The sequence below is a fragment of the Periplaneta americana genome, chromosome 10, assembly GCF_040183065.1.
Source record: "Periplaneta americana isolate PAMFEO1 chromosome 10, P.americana_PAMFEO1_priV1, whole genome shotgun sequence".
Taxonomy (NCBI): Eukaryota; Metazoa; Arthropoda; class Insecta; order Blattodea; family Blattidae; genus Periplaneta; species Periplaneta americana.
This window is the reverse complement of record NC_091126.1, coordinates 133,820,514-133,838,887: the sequence shown is the minus strand read 5'-3', so window position 1 is coordinate 133,838,887 and position 18,374 is coordinate 133,820,514.

Below are 18,374 nucleotides of genomic sequence, written 5' to 3'. Positions count from 1 at the left end.
GTCAGCAGCTTTCTTTATTTCTTTGAAATCTCATCATGGCATACATCAAAATGGATTGAAAGACTTTGTTCTGTATAGTGTTTGACGTGCTCTTAAACACTGTTGCTCTTTCCAAATGTTCCTTAAGAGTGGGTCTAATTCAGAACTAAAATTGATGAGGCCAAGAAAAATACTAGCGTTTAAAGATGAGTTCCGTCTTCGTGACCTCTTAAAACCAACTCAAAGCTCCACAAAACCGCACGCACATATCTGTGCTTGGTAGCTTTATCATTGTGAAGTTCAACAATACAATTGTATCTAATTGCGTCTATATGTTTGTTTGACCCAACACTGCTAATTTAACATTATTGTTGATGTGTGCAGCTGAAGAATAGTGTTTTTTAATTCCTTCATTCATGTGCTTCAAATCAATCATATCTGCAGAACTATAATCGAAATTATGTAGTTACTACGCAAAGTCCTAAATTCAAACAGAAAAATAAATAAAATTCATAAAACGTACTTATTTTTGTCAATAAATGTTCGCAGTCGAACAACAGGCAAGGAAAACAAAATACAGCGTCTTTTATATTGCAGCCGCATATTGCATTTTTCGTCAGTCCGAATGTTGAATTTTCTTGTCACTTCTCTATTACTGTTCTTCGTCACTTATAATTTTAATTCTTGTGTAGGTCTACCCATCTTCTTTATTTTGATCTTTTCGTGTAAAGGTCTTATAGAAAATTGCACATTTAACAGATTTTGCACTTTATTCATTGTAGCATTTGTGATGGGACGAGCTTGAGAACACATCTGAAAGTGTTCCTAACCCCTCCTACGCTCACTGTAAACCTACCTACCATGCTCCAAAGCCTGCCAGTGGAACAGTACTACTGCGCATGCTCGAATGGAGCAGTGTGCCGCAAGTGTCGAGCGGTAAACATAAGTCCCAGGCGTCAACAAGAACAGTACACAGGCATGCATGCAGTGTTATTTTTACATAGTATTATAATAAAGAATTATGTAGCTCACATAGTCTACTGCAGCTCATAGATATACATTTAAAAACATGTGTTATTTGAAGAGGTGGTGCATTGCTCCTGTGCTCCTTAAGAGGAATCGCCGCTGCTTTTAACGCATCAAATCTTGTTATTTCAAGCGATATAGTCGCGTTTCCGGTCTGAATATTATCCCCATATAAAATTACATTTATACCGATATCAATACATTGATTTCTACCATAACCATCCTCAGCGAATAAATTTTAACCTATAACGTGACTTTTAATTAAAACTGAAAATAAAATAAATTATAATATTTTCTTTCGTTTTCAATCAACTCGAGATATGACAACTTTACTTTATACTTCAAGTGAAGTTGACATGAGCATGCAATTTGAAAACGCTAACGCATCATTGGATGACATATTTCATTGCTTCTTGTGATTAATAATAATAATAATAATAATAATAATAGTAATAATAATAATAATAATAATGTTTTATTTTCCCTGGCAGAGTTAAGGCCATACGGCCTTCTCTTCCACTCAACCAGACTTAATCAATACAATATATATTTAAATTACGAATATTTACACTACACTTAAAAGGTTTTCCAGCAATATTCTTCAGTTAAGTTAACGACTAGTAGACTACATATTTATTTAAATTTAGATTGAAGTGGTATCTGAGAAAGCCTAATTAATAAATAAATTCTTACGTCTTCGGACGATAACGTCCACTTTGAAAGTGGCTGGGAAGATTTTGAGCGAGGATACCATACTCCATAGAAATAGTTTCTATGTGATTCTGCTCTGGATTAAAAAAAAAATAAGTAATATTCATGCAAAACTTTAGATCGTTTTAACCCATTACAGCATAAAGTTATTAATGACTTGAAAAATGCGTTTCTGAATTTAGGTTTGCTAGTTGGTGACTTAAGAATGCTTTCTTAACATTTTTATGTTTATTTACTTTCTGGGATAAAAATTAAGGACCGTCCCATAAATAGGACGCTATGCATAGTGGTCAGTGACACAGTAGCTGAATAGAATAACCCCTCTTTTAGTTCAAATAGTATTTATGTATTTATTATGTAACAAATACATATACATATTAGAATCAGTGGTTCAACTGCCCTCCTCACACAAGCCTACGCATTGCACAACACTATTTTGTGTGGTAAGGGTAGAAATATTTAGGGTGAAGTCCAATTTGACACTTGCTGGAGATGAACTTTGCTTTCCCTGTACAATTAGCACACCTTCGCTTAGTTTCATTTTCAACTGGTCAGTGGTGTTGACCATCAAATCTTATGTCTCCTGATGGAATGGGAACAATTTTTCTTTAGAGGGAACTCACCCCATGTCTTTTCAGTACTGTAAAAGCCAGGAGACGGCAAAAGTTGAGGAGCGGTTCTGAAGAGTTTTGAGGCTTCATTTTTCTGTACAGAAACAAAGCATTTACTACGGCAACATCAAGAAAATAAGCGAAGATGGACCACCACTCTGTTGTTGCCGCTGTTGCTAACATCGGTAGTGCAAACGCTGGTGCTGCTGTTTCTGTGCTAGCGCTGGTACTGCTGTTGCTGCTAGTGATGGTGCTGCTATTGCTGCTGCTAGCGCTGGTGTTGATGGTGGTGATTGTAAAAAATTCGTAGCTCTACAGCCCATGAAGGGCCAAGACCGACCAGCCTGCTGCTGGTCTCACGTCCACATGCCGAAACAGAGGTGGACTATCCTCCAACCAGAATAGAGATATCGTGTGGTTAGCACGATGATTCCCCCCTAGCCATTATAGCTGGTTTCCTAAACCGGATATTCCCTACCTATCATAGCTCCACAAATACATGATGATACTGGGTGGGCACCGGTCCCATACACTGGCCGAAATTTCATGAGAAATTTCTTCCCCCATGAGGACTCGAACCAGCGCGCATTCCGTAACGCGAGTCCGAGGCAGGATGCCTTAGACCACGATGCCACGGCACGGTACGTTGGTGGTTATAGTAGTAATAATAGTACTTGTAGTGGTAGTAGTATGATGGCCTTCTACCTGGAATTACCTTCCCTGTCTTGGAAATGTTCATATATTACCTTCCTTGTTTTCGGACGGCAATAACTTTTGCGAGAAACCTCAGCTCCATTTTTTGTCTAATGTACTTTCAAAATCATTTGTTGCAGCTTTTATGTTAGAAGACTCTGGCATACTTTCATCAACAATATCATCTACATTATCATCATTACATTTTTTTTTTGTAATTCCGCTTTACTAAGTAGCATTTTACCGCCAAGATTATTCAAATAAGCCTCATGCTCGTCGTCCGATTTATCACTGTACTTATTTGTATAATGCAAATCTTCTGGAGGGGTCCATATATTAGACTCTGATCATCATTATTATTATTTTGATTTTCCATTAACCCCAGAATTTCACTCACGGTTAGACTGGAAATAAAAAAAATGTAATGGAAACCATATACTGTACATATTATAGAATACTACAGGAGTGCACACTGCATGGCGTCCTATTTTTAGGACGGCACTTTATTTCACCTTGTACCTAGCAACATATAAGAAAATTTTATTGTTGTTATATACCACATGAAAACTGAAGTAGTCAACTCATTATGTGAAAATAAAAATTAGATTTCTGTACCACCATTACAGAGTAACTATGAATGAACTTACACGCGGTGCGTCACAAAATACTGTTATTCTGCCACCTTGTAAAAAAATTAGCTGGTGTGAACAAATGTTCGCGCGGAATTCAAATACTGCAATACCATAATACAATGTAATAATTTACCTTCTAAACAATGCCTCCAACTGTACTAAACAAGAAAAAGTTCCATACAGATCAGTATTTTACGCACGTCCCATTTTTAGGACGCAATGCTGTAATGGGATAAGAAGCACTCCCTTTCTCATAATTTTCCAGAGGAATTTTCGTCAACTGAAGTATGAAGTAAATGCCTTATTTACTAATATGTTTAATTTTTCAATGAAATTATATTACAAACACAGAAAAGTTTTATTCTAGTAATTATTTTATTATTATGATGTACCGAAGTTCATATGATATCCCGTGCAGGAATTCTGCGTTACCATATTATGAAGAATGGATAGAACAGAGAAAAATTCTCTCCGGCACCGGGACTCGAACAATACTGAGTCAGTCACCGAGAAAAGGGCCAGTGAGTAAATCTGATATTGTGAGTTATGAATGCAGTAACATTTTGTTTTATCTTCATTTAAAGAAGACCAAACACAACACAACTAATACTGGTCATGCAAATTAAGTGAATTCATTAGGAAATAATATTATCATAACGAAATAATGTTACTGAAGGTTTAATCCATTTTAATATTCATGGTCATTTTGCTTTCCGAAAAATGGCATTAAATTAGAGAGGATATGGATAATGCATTTGGGAAATATATTTTTTACACAGTACTGGTTATAATCCTCCTATCTGCGTATCTGTCTACCTATTCTTCCTTTTCGATCTCTTTCTGGTTGATACAAGATTGGTTGACGTTTTTCTCCGAAAATTTCCCTCAACACTTTCAGCAAAAGCTGGGTAACTGTGGGTTTATGGTCCTCGGGGTCATTTCACAACCAAAACCACAAACACCACCACCACCACCACCACCACCTTAACAACATTATAAGGGAAAAAGTGAAACAACCATGTTTCTCGTCCATTTCCCAAGTAAGTCTTTTTGCTACCGAAACGTCAATACGACCGTTTTTGTAATACATTTAAAGGAGATTATGTAAGGATGTCTTATGGAAATGGACAATTAAAAATATTTAAAAAGTAAAGAATATCTCCAAAATTACTTTTGATGTATGGTATATTACTTTTAAATGAAGATTGTATTCAAAGGTATTTTTAAATAAAGATTATCTTGAAAATTATTTACAATAAATAATATCCAAAAAATTACATTTAAATAACGACTTTTTCTCATCCTGAAACACTTAAAGGTAGTCACAACCCCTAGAGTCGAAAGGCAAAGGTAATTTTGTGGTCTGTCTGAGGCTCAAATGAACGGGAATGAGTCACTTTGCTTAAAAAATAATTTAATAACTTCACAGAATAATGTTGCATAATCCCTTTGAGCCACTTTTCAGGAAACAATATAAATAATATAATTCAGTACATAGGCCTACCCACAAATATGCAGCAAAATCATTTTAGGTTCTTTAATTACTACTGATTTAGTAATATAACAAGTCAACTGCTGATATTATCAGTCATTATGTACTTCAAAATTATAAGAATGTTGCACATTCAAATCCAGTGTTTAAAGTGTAGTAGAATATCAGTACTGTGACACTGTACACCCAAACGATAAAAACATTTTATTAATATTCTGTCACTGAATATAAGTCCTAAATGCCTTACTGTGTTAATATTATTGTAAATTCCGTGACTGACTTGTTTCAACGTGGTGTCCGTTATTCTCCGAAGTGTTAAAAGGGTGTATCCAAGAATGAATAATATTCTTTGAGAAGAAATATAAAATAACATTATAAACATTTTCGTTTCGAGTAAATTACATTAAAATAATTCAAATTCACTATCTTCACTGCAATGAAAATAACGAACGAATCTACACGTATATATTTGAAAGTGAGTTTAGGTAATCAGTAGAGTGAAATATTCTAAATGGACGTGATTTGTAAAGTAGTGCATTTATTTTTAAAATAATCACTTCACAATGCCAGAAGAAATTATCACATTAGTTATTGTGACACAACCGACAACAATGTGACTTTATTTTTAATAATTCACCCGACAACAATGGGTATTCCACTCAACACAGCAACACAATAGTCGTTATTGTACTCCACATGACGACAATTACAATGCACGACGTGTATTATTGAGAAGAACAACAATGTACTCCTAATTTCAATTAATGTTCACGATGCACTATGTGCAGAACATAACTGTCGGTTCTCAGTTCACAGTTCGCTTGCCTTAGATAGTTCTTCTAGATCACTATTCAAGTACAGTAGCGTGCAAATTAATCCGAACAACGTAATTACTTATGCAAAAACACTCCAAGGGGATAAAATAAAGGATCTAAGACATACCTCAGTAATCTACGTGGCTTCCCTTGTTCCTAATATCAGCTCTGAGACGATTTGGCATGGATTCCACTAATTTGCCACAAACATCCTTCATTTCTTCATCGCGAAACCATACACCAATGAGGGCAGAAATCATCTTCTCCTTTGTAGAACAATCCATTTTTTTTCATTCTACTTTTGCAAATTGAACACAAGTTCTCAATGGGGTTGATGTCGGGTAGGTTGCCTGGCCAGGGGAGTACCTGAATATTCTTCTTTTTGAAGAATTCTGTAGTTTTTCGAGACGTATGGCATGATGCCCGGTCTTGTTCGAACACACCTCTGCCATCCGGAAATGATTTTTGCAGCTGGGGTACGATTCTGCTTTCCAATAAGTGAATATATTTGTCAAAATTCATCATTCCCTTGATAGGTATTAATTCTCCAGGCCCTTCATGTGTAAACCAACCACAAAACATTACTTTAGGGGGTATTTGGGGGCTTGTTGGAGATGAGCTGCTGTTACTTTTTCGGACCCTTTCTGTACGTAAGAAGCACGGTGGCCGTGGACCTCGAAATGAGACACATCGGAAAAAAGTACATTCTTCCAGTCATTCACTGTCCAGTGTTGATATAATTTTGCCCACATTAAGCGTCTTTTGCACATAATAGGGTTTAGTAGTTGCTTTTTAATAGGCTTACGAGCCCTTCGTCCAGCTTCCAAAAGCCTACGCAGCACTGTTGTGACGTGAATATTCGCCCCAGTGGTATCCATTAACTCGCGGGTTAAGTCGACAGCAGTTAGTCTAGGATTTAATTTACTTTTCCTGACAATTAAACGATCATCTGCAGGGGAAGTCTTCCTTTTCCTTCCACAGTTTCCTTTTTTCTGGGGTGTGATGGATCCAGTCTCCCTGTATCGTTTCATGATCGAATTAACAGTAGCCAAACCGATGTGACATTCTGCAGCAATTTGCCTCTGTATCATAGAAGAATGCTCTGCTAACGTTATAATTTTAGACCGTTTTCGTGGAGTTGTATCCATTTGTGAAGACGACAGAATGTACACAGGATTGCAATATTAAGTCTTCAACACAACTGAAATGCTTATAAGTACAACACGACAGGCAAAATAATAATAATAATTAATAATAATAATTTATTCATTTATTCTGGCAGAGCTAAGGCCAGTAGGCCTTCTCTTCCGCCCAGCCAGACTCTAATTCTAATTAAATACATTTGCTTACATAGTTATTACATTAATATCTAGATCATAAAACAACATGAAAGTAAATGATGAAAATTGGATAACTAATGTTAGTGTGACAATAATAAACACTGGTAAGAAATAGTTATAATAATAATGATAATAATAATAATAACAATAATAATAATAACAATAATGGTAATTATAATAGTAATAATAATAATAATAATAATGAGATAATTTATATATTTATCTGTGATATATATAACCATTAAACACTGAGAAACCTGAAACAGCTATTATTGTTGACAATAATTGTTAGAAAAATATCTCGTTAACCTATTCTTAAATTGATTTGATGTCTGACAGTCCCTGACATTACTCGGTAGGGAATTCCAAAGTCGAGGAACAGCCACAGTGAAAGAAGATGAATATGAGGATGTTCGGTGGGAGGGAATGGATAATATTGAGGAGTGTTGTGATCGTGTGTCTAGGTTATGATGGGTGGATAAATTTTGAAAACGAGACGCAAGATAGACAGGAGTGGAGAAATGTAATATGTGAAAGAGAAGGGAAAGACAGTGGATTTTCCTACGATCTTCTAGACGGAGCCAGGACAACATTTCGAGGGATGGTGTTACGTGATCAGCCCGGCGAATATTGCAGACGAAACGGACGCACATATTATGAACACGTTGTAGTCTCTGCGCCGAAGTAACGCTTAGGTCAGTAAGCAGAATATCACAGTAATCGAAGTGGGGCATCACGAGTGTTTGCAAAATGTCACATATTATAAAAAAAAATAATAACGACAGACCTTCAACAATGGAATTACACGTACTATAGATGTCAATTAAATCGGTATGAGCAGCTGTGAGGCCAAAAATAACAAAAATGTAAAAATATGTCGTATTCGGATTAATTTGCACGCTACTGTACACTGCACGTCGGACTCCGGTTTGCCGAGCTGCGTCACAATCGCCAGGTGGACACGGTCACAATTACGGACTCACTCACTCAAGTTCACTGCACGTCGAATTCAGATCCCCCAGCTGCGGTCCACTGCACGTCAAAGTCCGGTCTCCCCAGATGCGGTCCACTGCACAACGAACTCAGGTCTCCCCAGCTGCGGTCCACTGCACGTCGAACTCATGTCTCCCCACCTGCGGTCCACTGCACGTCGAAATCTGGTATTCCCAGCTGCGGTCCACTGCACGTCGAACTCAGATCCTCTCAGCTACGGTCCACTGCACGTAGAATTTAGAAATCTCCAGGTGCGGTTTACAGCACGTCGAATTCAGGTTCTCCTTGCTGCGTCGCTCGCTGCTGTCCAAGACAAGACTTCAAGACTCAAGACAGACTGACTGACTGACTGTCGGAAACTCACGCTTTTATTGCTACACCACATATTCTCGAACCTTCGATTCGCGTGCCTTTCTCAACATTCGAGAGAATTCCGCTTCTAGACGTTTCCCTTGCTCTCTCCGCTCCGCGCCGTCAACATAGACTTCTCCCCTCGCTCCGAACGGCGCTACAGCTCCTACCTAAGCTCGAGTTTCCATTTTCCCGCGCGTTCCTTTTCGCTAGATGCGCGCGCACACTCCTGAGGCAACCAGAACAATCCGTACTGGAGCGACAATACTTAAAATTGACCCCTTAAGAGCAGAAGTGGTGTATGTCAAAAATGGGTAATGAGGGTTAAAGTAAACATTCTGTAAAATACAGCGCAAAGTAACAATTAATATTCAGTTCTCCCCAGGTGCGGTCCACTGCACGTCGAAAACAGGTGTCCCCACCTGCTGTCCACTGCACGTCGAACTCAGGTTCCCATTGTTGCATCGCTCGCTGCTGTCCAAGACAAGACTTGAAGACTCAAGACTAACTGACTGTCGGAAAGTCGCGCTTTTATTGCTAAACTACAACATAATCTCGAACTTTCGATTCGCGTGACTTTCTGGAACTTCGAGAGAATTACCCTTCTAGACGTTTCCCTTGCTCTCTCCGCTCCGCGCTGTCACCGTAGACTTCTGCTTTCGCTCCGTACCGCGCTACAGCTCCTACCTAAGCTCGAGTTTCCATTTCCCCGCGCCTTCCTTCTCGCTAGATGCGCGTGCACACTCCTGAGGCAACCAGAACAAACCAGACTGGTGCGACAATACTTAAAATTGACCCATAAGAGCAGAAGTTCTGTAAGTCAAAAATGGGTAATGAGGGTTAAAGTAAACATTCTGTAACATGCAGCGCATAATAACAAATAATATTAAATTTATTTAAAAACTTAGTACTTAATGGATAGCAAGAAGGACACATAAATTGCTACTTTGCGCTGAATTTTACAGAATTTTACTTTGAACCTCATTACCCAATTTTGACAAACCATTTTTGCTCTGAACTGCTAAATTATAAAATATAGCAATAAAAACAATCCCACAATTTAATAAAATTTCATATAAAATACAATGTTGAATATGCAACATATATAATACATTTGATTCCGAGGCATCTTCCCAGGTACGCTATAATTTTATTTCGTGTTTTATATTCCTACCCGCTGCTTCTCAGCATTATGCTTTTCATATCTGTATGTTTACCGTCCGACGTCTTCCTTTATTAAAATGATTTAATGAGCTGCATAGTAGAGAAATGCTGTTTACGAGTGCCATGTTTGTCATCATATGCAACATTATTTTAGGGACTGCGAAATTCTAAGTATTATAATATCGTCCACATATAATAATTCCTTATACTGCTACTACAGCTCTAACCGGGATGGAATATTCTACATTTTTTGCCTGTAACTCACATTCGTTAAAAACGATAATGCAGCATTATTCTGCGGAAATATTCAATTAATTAATATATAAAATTAACCATCACGACCCCAAAAAAGGGCTAATAAAATTTTCTGGTCAAAGATACGTTCAAAATTATTTCATTAAATATCAATATTATAATATTGAATTTATTTTTAAAATAAATTGTATCGAAACGTTGATTCTCAAAAACACAAAAAATCTGTAAATTGTAACACTTAAGATTTTCGAACCCCCTAAATAAAACAAAGGACTCAGTAATTTTGTGGTCTGTCTGAGACTGAAATGAGCGTGGTTGGGGCTCATTTCACTAAAATAAACAAATGAATTGACACATAAATAAGTACATTAAACAAATTCATAATAAGCACATTAAATATATAATCAATTTTAAAAAGTCTGACATTTTAAATTATGATAGGATTATTTCATATATATATATATACATACATACATATATACACACACATTGTGTGCAGTGTGTGCGTGTGTGTCCCACGTGAAATAATAATAATGATAATAATAATAATAATAATAATAATAATAATAAACACATTACACAGGTCAATTTTACAACAGCATAATGACTTAATTACTTAAGGCTTTTAAGGAACCCGAAGGTTCATTGCCGCCCTCACATAAGCCCGCCATTGTTCCCTATTATCAGCAAGATTAATCCAGTCCCTACCATCATATCCCACCTCAGTCAAATCCATTTTAATATTATTCTCCCATCTAAATCTCCGTCTCCTCAAAGGTCTTATTCCCTCCGGCCTCCCAACTAACAGTCTATATTTATTATTTGTCATAAGTTAACCCTAAATTGCGCAACCTAACAGGTGTTCAACCAGCAATTCCATGAACTAGAATGTGATTCTTTAATTTAAATTTGGATTCTGATATTGTTCGACAGTCTCTGACATAATCAGGGAGAGAATTCCAGAGGCGTGGAATCGATATGTTGAATGATGATGAGCAGAAAAGTGTTCTGTAAAGAAGCATAGAGAGTAGGTATATGTTCCGTGTTCGAGGTAGTGAAAGGTAAACAAAACGAGATGCTAGGAAAGGGAGTGTGGAGGTGTGGTAGTTCATCTTATCCAAACATAATTAATGTTCACACATGAAAAATATGTGTTACCTCTAACTCCTGTACAAAGGTTCATAAAAATTTGTTAGGCAGAATAGAAGTTACTAATTTTGTCCCGCTATATATTAACGCTTTTACACGATGAGTGTGATTTCGGCACGTTTTCCAGAACGATTTAATTTGGCGAGATAAGATATTAAAATATAAAAATAGGATTAGTATTTATATTTGAGTAACAACACATTTCAGCCTCTAGTGCTACAGTGGGAGCCAGGGATTTTGGAGGATAAATTTTGTCACTCTGAACTCCAGAGCGAGTTACTCAATTCTGCAAGTTCGGCTGATATCTCTGTCCCAAGCAATGGGTGGGACATAAGAGTAAACATATCCAAGAGTCCTCGATGGATAATCATCTGCAGAAATTGCACATATAGAACTACGGCAGTCTATAATGTTTGCATGCATATGAAAAGGGACCAGTTCCCGACACAGACTTAGAGATAATTTCAGTTGCTGCAGCATAATCTTTTCCTCGTTACTATAAAGTATAAAGAAACCTATATAATAAAAACATATTCTATAATCAACAGACTGACTGACTGACTCATCACCTTAAATCCTACTAAACCCTATGTGTAGCTTCTGTTAATCTTTAGCCAAACGATAAAACGGAGTTTTACGAAATATGTACATTAAGGGATGGAAAATGGGAGGTAGTAATGATGAAATTAATTATACTGATTTTTTGAACCAGCAGACATGCAGCCTTTATATTTAAAACAAATTCCCCTTTATAAAATTGGGTTAGACTACTTGTCTCTCAGAATTGAGTAAAATTTTAATGTACAAAGTTATGTTTGCCATAAACATATATGTAAATTATTTGCAATTGATAAATGAAAACTCATTTTCACTCACATACATGCTAGTATGCACTATTATTATTATTATTATTATTACTATTATTATTATTGTACACACAAGAAATCGACGTCAGGCTGAATATTCTATGAGAATTGAGGACAATTGTGGTCTTACAGGAAACTCATTAATACGTTATATCAAGGTGCTTCTAACTCTGGTCATAGACGCTCATTAAGCTTAAGCAGACGAATTAAAAGGTCTCTCTAAGTATCTAATCGCGAAAAACAAAGAAAAACCGAAAAATAACGGTAATAAATCGTTTGAGAAGCTACTGAGAGGGTATCAATTAATGTAAATAAAGCAAAAAATTGTCAATATTTGTGTGTGTTTGAAAGAATCAGTCATCGCTTCAAGAAATTAAGGGGAACAAAAACAAAATAATGTACCACAAAAAGTTAGCTCTTATCTTGTATTATGAATTATAATGAAGAGAAGTCCTCAAGAATATCATCGTACATTGAAAAGAAAATAAAAACAAATCACAATTTGGTAATGAATAAATCCACAGGGAAAGAAGAAACGTATGAAAAATTTAGGTACTATTTTCGTTGTAGTAGTTTTTATGTAAGAATGTGTCATCATCGTTTATTGTTAACAATATAACTTATATTTCATATATTTCTGTAGATTTCTTTCCTTCATATTATTGTAATGCTGACAACAAATTCTCCAATTTAGGCCTAAGCGATTCTCCTTACAAAAACATGAATTTATTATTAGCACGCCTATATGTTAATATTTTTACAAAAAAAAAAACAATTTAAAAATTTTCTGGAGTATTTCCGGTTTACTAAAACAAAAATTAATTTTTAGGACTTTTTCTCAACAGGTTACATTGATACGGTTATTTTAAAAGGACAATACAAATTATTCCAATTTTAATATTTATTTTATAACATCAATACACGTCAAGTGAATTATTGTTCATGAGACCTTAATTTTTTATAAAAATGTTCTCTTATTTATACGCATTGCTAAAAGAACTCACTTTTCAATGAGTGACACATTATATAATATATTAATTGCTTTGTTCATGTTTTTCACAAATTTTGTAGAATGTCTCTCTCTCTCCCCCCCCATCTCACACACACAAACATTTAACATTTTCTGATACAAGCAAAAAAGTTATAATTTCTTTCCTGATAATTTTAGCCTCCACTAATAAATCCTAATCCTTCATCTTAAAAAATAGTTTTTGTTTTCTCTTCAGAGCTCATTTACTTCAGATACTTCAATCACTGCAGCTTCCATCTTCAACGACATCAATGCAACTATCAATATTTCCAAAAATATGAATACTGTTTATTCGGCTGTGTGGAAAGGGCGGACAAAGCGGACCAGAATGCATATATTTAACAATGCATTCTGGTCCTCTTTGTTCTCCTTTTCTACACGTTCTCCTGCAACATCTAGGAACTATGATCATCATTATGAGAAGATGTAAATGTAAATGTTCAGTATTTTAAACGGAATTCATGCTGCATCTTGGGTTTCTTTTCCAGACAGAGTCTGCATCACGTTAACTGTTATCTTTATCTGGACAAGTACAGTAGCGTGCAAATTAATCCGAACACGACATATTTTTACATTTTTGTTATTTTTGGCCTCACAGCTGCTCATACCGATTTAATTGACATCTATAGTACGTGTAATTCCATTGTTGAAGGTCTGTCGTTATTATTTTTTTTTTATAATATGTGACATTTTGCCTGTCGTGTTGTACTTATAAGCATTTCAGTTGTGTTGAAGACTTAATACTGCAATCCTGTGTACATTCTGTCGTCTTCACAAATGGATACAACTCCACGAAAACGGTCTAAAATTATAACGTTAGCAGAGAATTCTTCTATGACACAGAGGCAAATTGCTGCAGAATGTCACATCGGTTTGGCTACTGTTAATTCGATCATGAAACGATACAGGGAGACTGGATCCATCACACCCCAGAAAAAAGGAAACTGTGGAAGGAAAAGGAAGACTTCCCCTGCAGATGATCGTTTAATTGTCAGGAAAAGTAAATTAAATCCTAGACTAACTGCTGTCGACTTAACCCGCGAGTTAATGGATACCACTGGGGCGAATATTCACGTCACAACAGTGCGGCGTAGGCTTTTGGAAGCTGGACGAAGGGCTCGTAAGCCTATTTAGAAGCAACTACTAACCCCTGTTATGTGCAAAAATCGCTTAATGTGGGCAAAATTACATCAACACTGGACAGTGAATGACTGGAAGAATGTACTTCTTTCCGATGTGTCTCATTTCGAGGTCCACTGCCACCGTGCTTCTTACGTACGGAAAGGGTCCGAAAAAGTAACAGCTGTTCATCTCCAACAAACACTCAAATACCCCCTAAAGTAATGTTTTGGGGTTGGTTTACACATGAAGGGCCTGGAGCATTAATACCTATCAAGGGAATGATGGATTCTGACAAATATATTCACTTATTGGAAACCAGAATCGTACCCCAGCTGCAAAAATCATTTCCGGATGGCAGAGGTGTGTTTCAACAAGACTTGGCACCATGCCATACGTCTCGAAAAACTACAGAATTCTTCAACAAGAAGAATATTCAGGTACTCCCCTGGCCAGGCAACCTACCCGACATCAACCCCATTGAGAACTTGTGTTCAATTTGCAAAAGAAGAATGAAAAAAAAATGGATTGTTCTACAAACGAGAAGATGATTTGTGCCCTTATTGGTGTATCGTTTAACGATGAAGAAATGAAGAATATTTGTGGGAAATTAGTGGAATCCATGCCAAATCGTCTCAGAGCTGTTATTAGAAAAAGGGAGGCCACATAGATTACTGAGGTATGTCTTAGAACCTTTTTTTTTATCCCGTTTGAATGTTTTTGCATAAGTAATTACGTTGTTCGGATTAATTTGCACGTTACTGTACTTCAGCCTTGTTGAGCTTGATGCCCGTTCTAGTCTTTCCATTGAAAAGTAGCAGTCTTAATTTTTTTATTAGTTTCCTTGTATAGTCTTATTGCAATGCAGATTACATCTGCACGGTTAACGCCCTATTATAATAGATTCATGAAAGTGATTGCTACAAAAACAAAGTGATATCCTACATAAAGTTCATCAAGAAGGTACCTGCGTGTCGAAGTGGCGCGGGAAGTGTGAGAATTGAGTTTGTATTTGATGCTCATTCTTATCCTTTCCGTTCCATTTCGGCACGTATTTCGGGACGTATTCACTTCCCAAAGGTAAGAATGTAAGAAATACTGCCACGATTTATTCTGCCTTATATGTTTAGATTTTGTAATTGAATAATAGAATAAAAATTGTTTCTTATATATTTTCTGCTATATTATTATTAGTGTTATTATTATTGTTATTATTATTATTATCATTATCATTATTACTATTATTATTACTATTATTATTATTATTACTATCATTGTTATTATTACTCTAATTACTTTCAATACTAATATTACTTTATTATAAGCGGTATAAAAAATTATTTTTATTATTCGCATCAAGGACATGAATTTGTATAAACCGTTACAAACTCATGTCTACTTTTGTAGGCCTAAGTGTAATTGTACTTATTTGTGTTAAGAAATTCCTGATATGCAGAAATGGAAGGGTTCAAACTCGTACGGTTTTACAAATCACATTAAATTTTTTTCACCTGTGATAAACAACTAGTGTGCCGTTAGGGAGTGGCTGATTATTCTCTCATTTTATAACTGTTACTAATATTTGTAAACATGTTTCTGCGGTATCATTTCTATTTTTCTATTGTCACCTCTTTACGTTTTAAACTTGGCTGTTTTTTCACAATGCTTGAAGATTTATTCTACAACAAAGAATACAAAACTCAAGCACGTGGACTATTTTGATTGATAAAAAAACGTCGCTATGTCAGATAACATAGGTTTAAAAATGGTCCAAAATATTTATTTGTTATTATCTCCAGGCAAAAATTTCCAAACAACATGAACATGTGTGCGCTGTATGTGAGAATATATATATATATATATATATATATATATATATATATATATATATATACTCTGTTTCTGGAATCTGTAGAATATAGGAACCGAAATAAGACATTTATGCAAATTGAGAGTGTAGTGGTCCAATCGAGTCACCGCTGTGGGGTAAAACATGGATTGAAGACGAGCTTCTAAAATGCCTTCCCTACCTATCACCATCTGTCACACGCATCTTACCTATTTGTGGCCGTGAGCCGATGCAGCCCGCAATACATTTCCGAACTGATAGGATCCGCCCATTCGATTCTCATAGGTTGCACCCAAATGCGTCGACTTGCTCCACAGATTCCAGAAAAGGAGTATAGATCGGAAAAAAATTTTCTGAACCTACCTACTAGTCCATTAGGAATGGCTAAATTTGTTCTAGAAATGAAAACGGTTTAGAGTAGTGCAATGCATTAATCTATTTTCTTTACAATCATGTCCCTATATATTACAAAAGAAATACAAAGAGAAAAGCAGAAATAAATTGATATCGTTGTCAAGGAACATAGCATGCAGACTGTTGAAATTTTTTAATCGAGAGTGCAAAGTTTCAAAGCTAATACCAATAATTCCTTTCATTAAAAGTTTAGTATAATGTATAATTTATGAAATAAACAATAGAAACCCGTGATGAAGCATAAATGTAAAATCTACAATTTTGAATATTTAATTTGCTACCACTCAAATAGACGTTTACGCGTTTGTACTTGGTCTTGCTTGCCAGTTTCCCGAAACATCCATGAGGATAACAAGTCACCGAACTTATGTCGCGGAAATTCACTTGAGCGTATGTCTCCTGATTCGGAGTCGGATTCGGCCGTGGGTTCGATCCCAGCTTGGGCTGATTAAATGTTTGGGTTTTTCCGAGAAATCCCAATTGTAAAGTAAATATCAAGGAAACTATGACGCATCATCGGCTTTATCTCAGCAAATACCATTTCGTTGTCACGATATACATCGACTGTAAATATCCCAGTAAGTAGTATATTTGACGTCGTTACATAACCAAGTACATAGGTGGGCAACTCGTGCTCCCAAACTATGAACAAACTCAGTCAGGTAGAAGGAACTCTGTGCTAGCTGCAGTGTACGTGGCCTTGCAAGGCGAGTGGTTGTTGGTTCGCTTGCATCTACAGGCGTGGCGACTCGTCATGAGTGAATCACAGTGTAATCCGTTCAAATATATTCCTTTTATTAACGAATGGGAAAACAAATACTTTTTTGTTAAGAAGGAAGGTAAAGCTGTGTCTTATATGTTCGTCTACACTTTCTTACGCGTCACAAATTTCTTAAGAACAATGACAATGATTATCATCATCTCATTCATTACACTAAAGTAAGATAGCTTAGGAGGGGTGGCATGTTATACAGGTTTTTCATGCTCAAGGAAGAAATAGATATTTTTACTATAGGCGAATGTATAGAAATTCCACAACAAAGAGACCCAGCATGGATTTCTGATCTGGTTTTTTATGGACATTTGTACACACCTTAATGATCTGAACGTGCATTTACAAGGAAAAGATAACTTGATCATAAATATGATCTACCATCTGAGAGCATTTGTAGGTAAATTAAGAATGGCAGTATCAAGTAGAAAATAAACAACATTCACCACTTTCCTTCACTAGAAACTGTTTTCAAGAGCGATGAAGATTCAGCTTATCAAATATAAAATCTTTAATCAATACCTCTCAACAGAATTCACTGGTAGATTTGGAGAGTTAACGACAATGGACAAGGAATGGAGATTATTCTGCTATCCCTTTGGGTTTCAGCAGATAGAAAATCCTGAAAATTTGGAACTAGAATTGAAAATCTGCAGAACAGCACGCCGCTCAGTGTTTCGGCGAAATCAGATATCGAAGTGTTCGTAATGCTGTCTAAGTCATAATTTTCAAATCTATGCTTGTATGCCTTCCGCTTTGCAGCCATGTTAGGTTCCACATATGTGTGAGAGTAGTTCTTCACTACGATGACCAACGACAAAACTGTTTGGCGATCCATGGTCACAAACAACAATTGAGTGGCTGTTTTACGCTTATGTGTTTCCAAACTTGAGCCAGATTTTAATGCTCTGACAGCAAGAAAAAATGTCAAACGTCTAAATGTACAGAAGGAGTTCAGGAGTATGTTTATATCATTTTCTGTTATATGTATAAAATTACTTCCTTGATTTTGTGATTATTTAGGAATGTAATACCTTTTTAAAATCTCTTTATTCTATAAACACTTGTAAACTCTGATTACTTTCTATGTTTCAATGGACACAAATAATAACT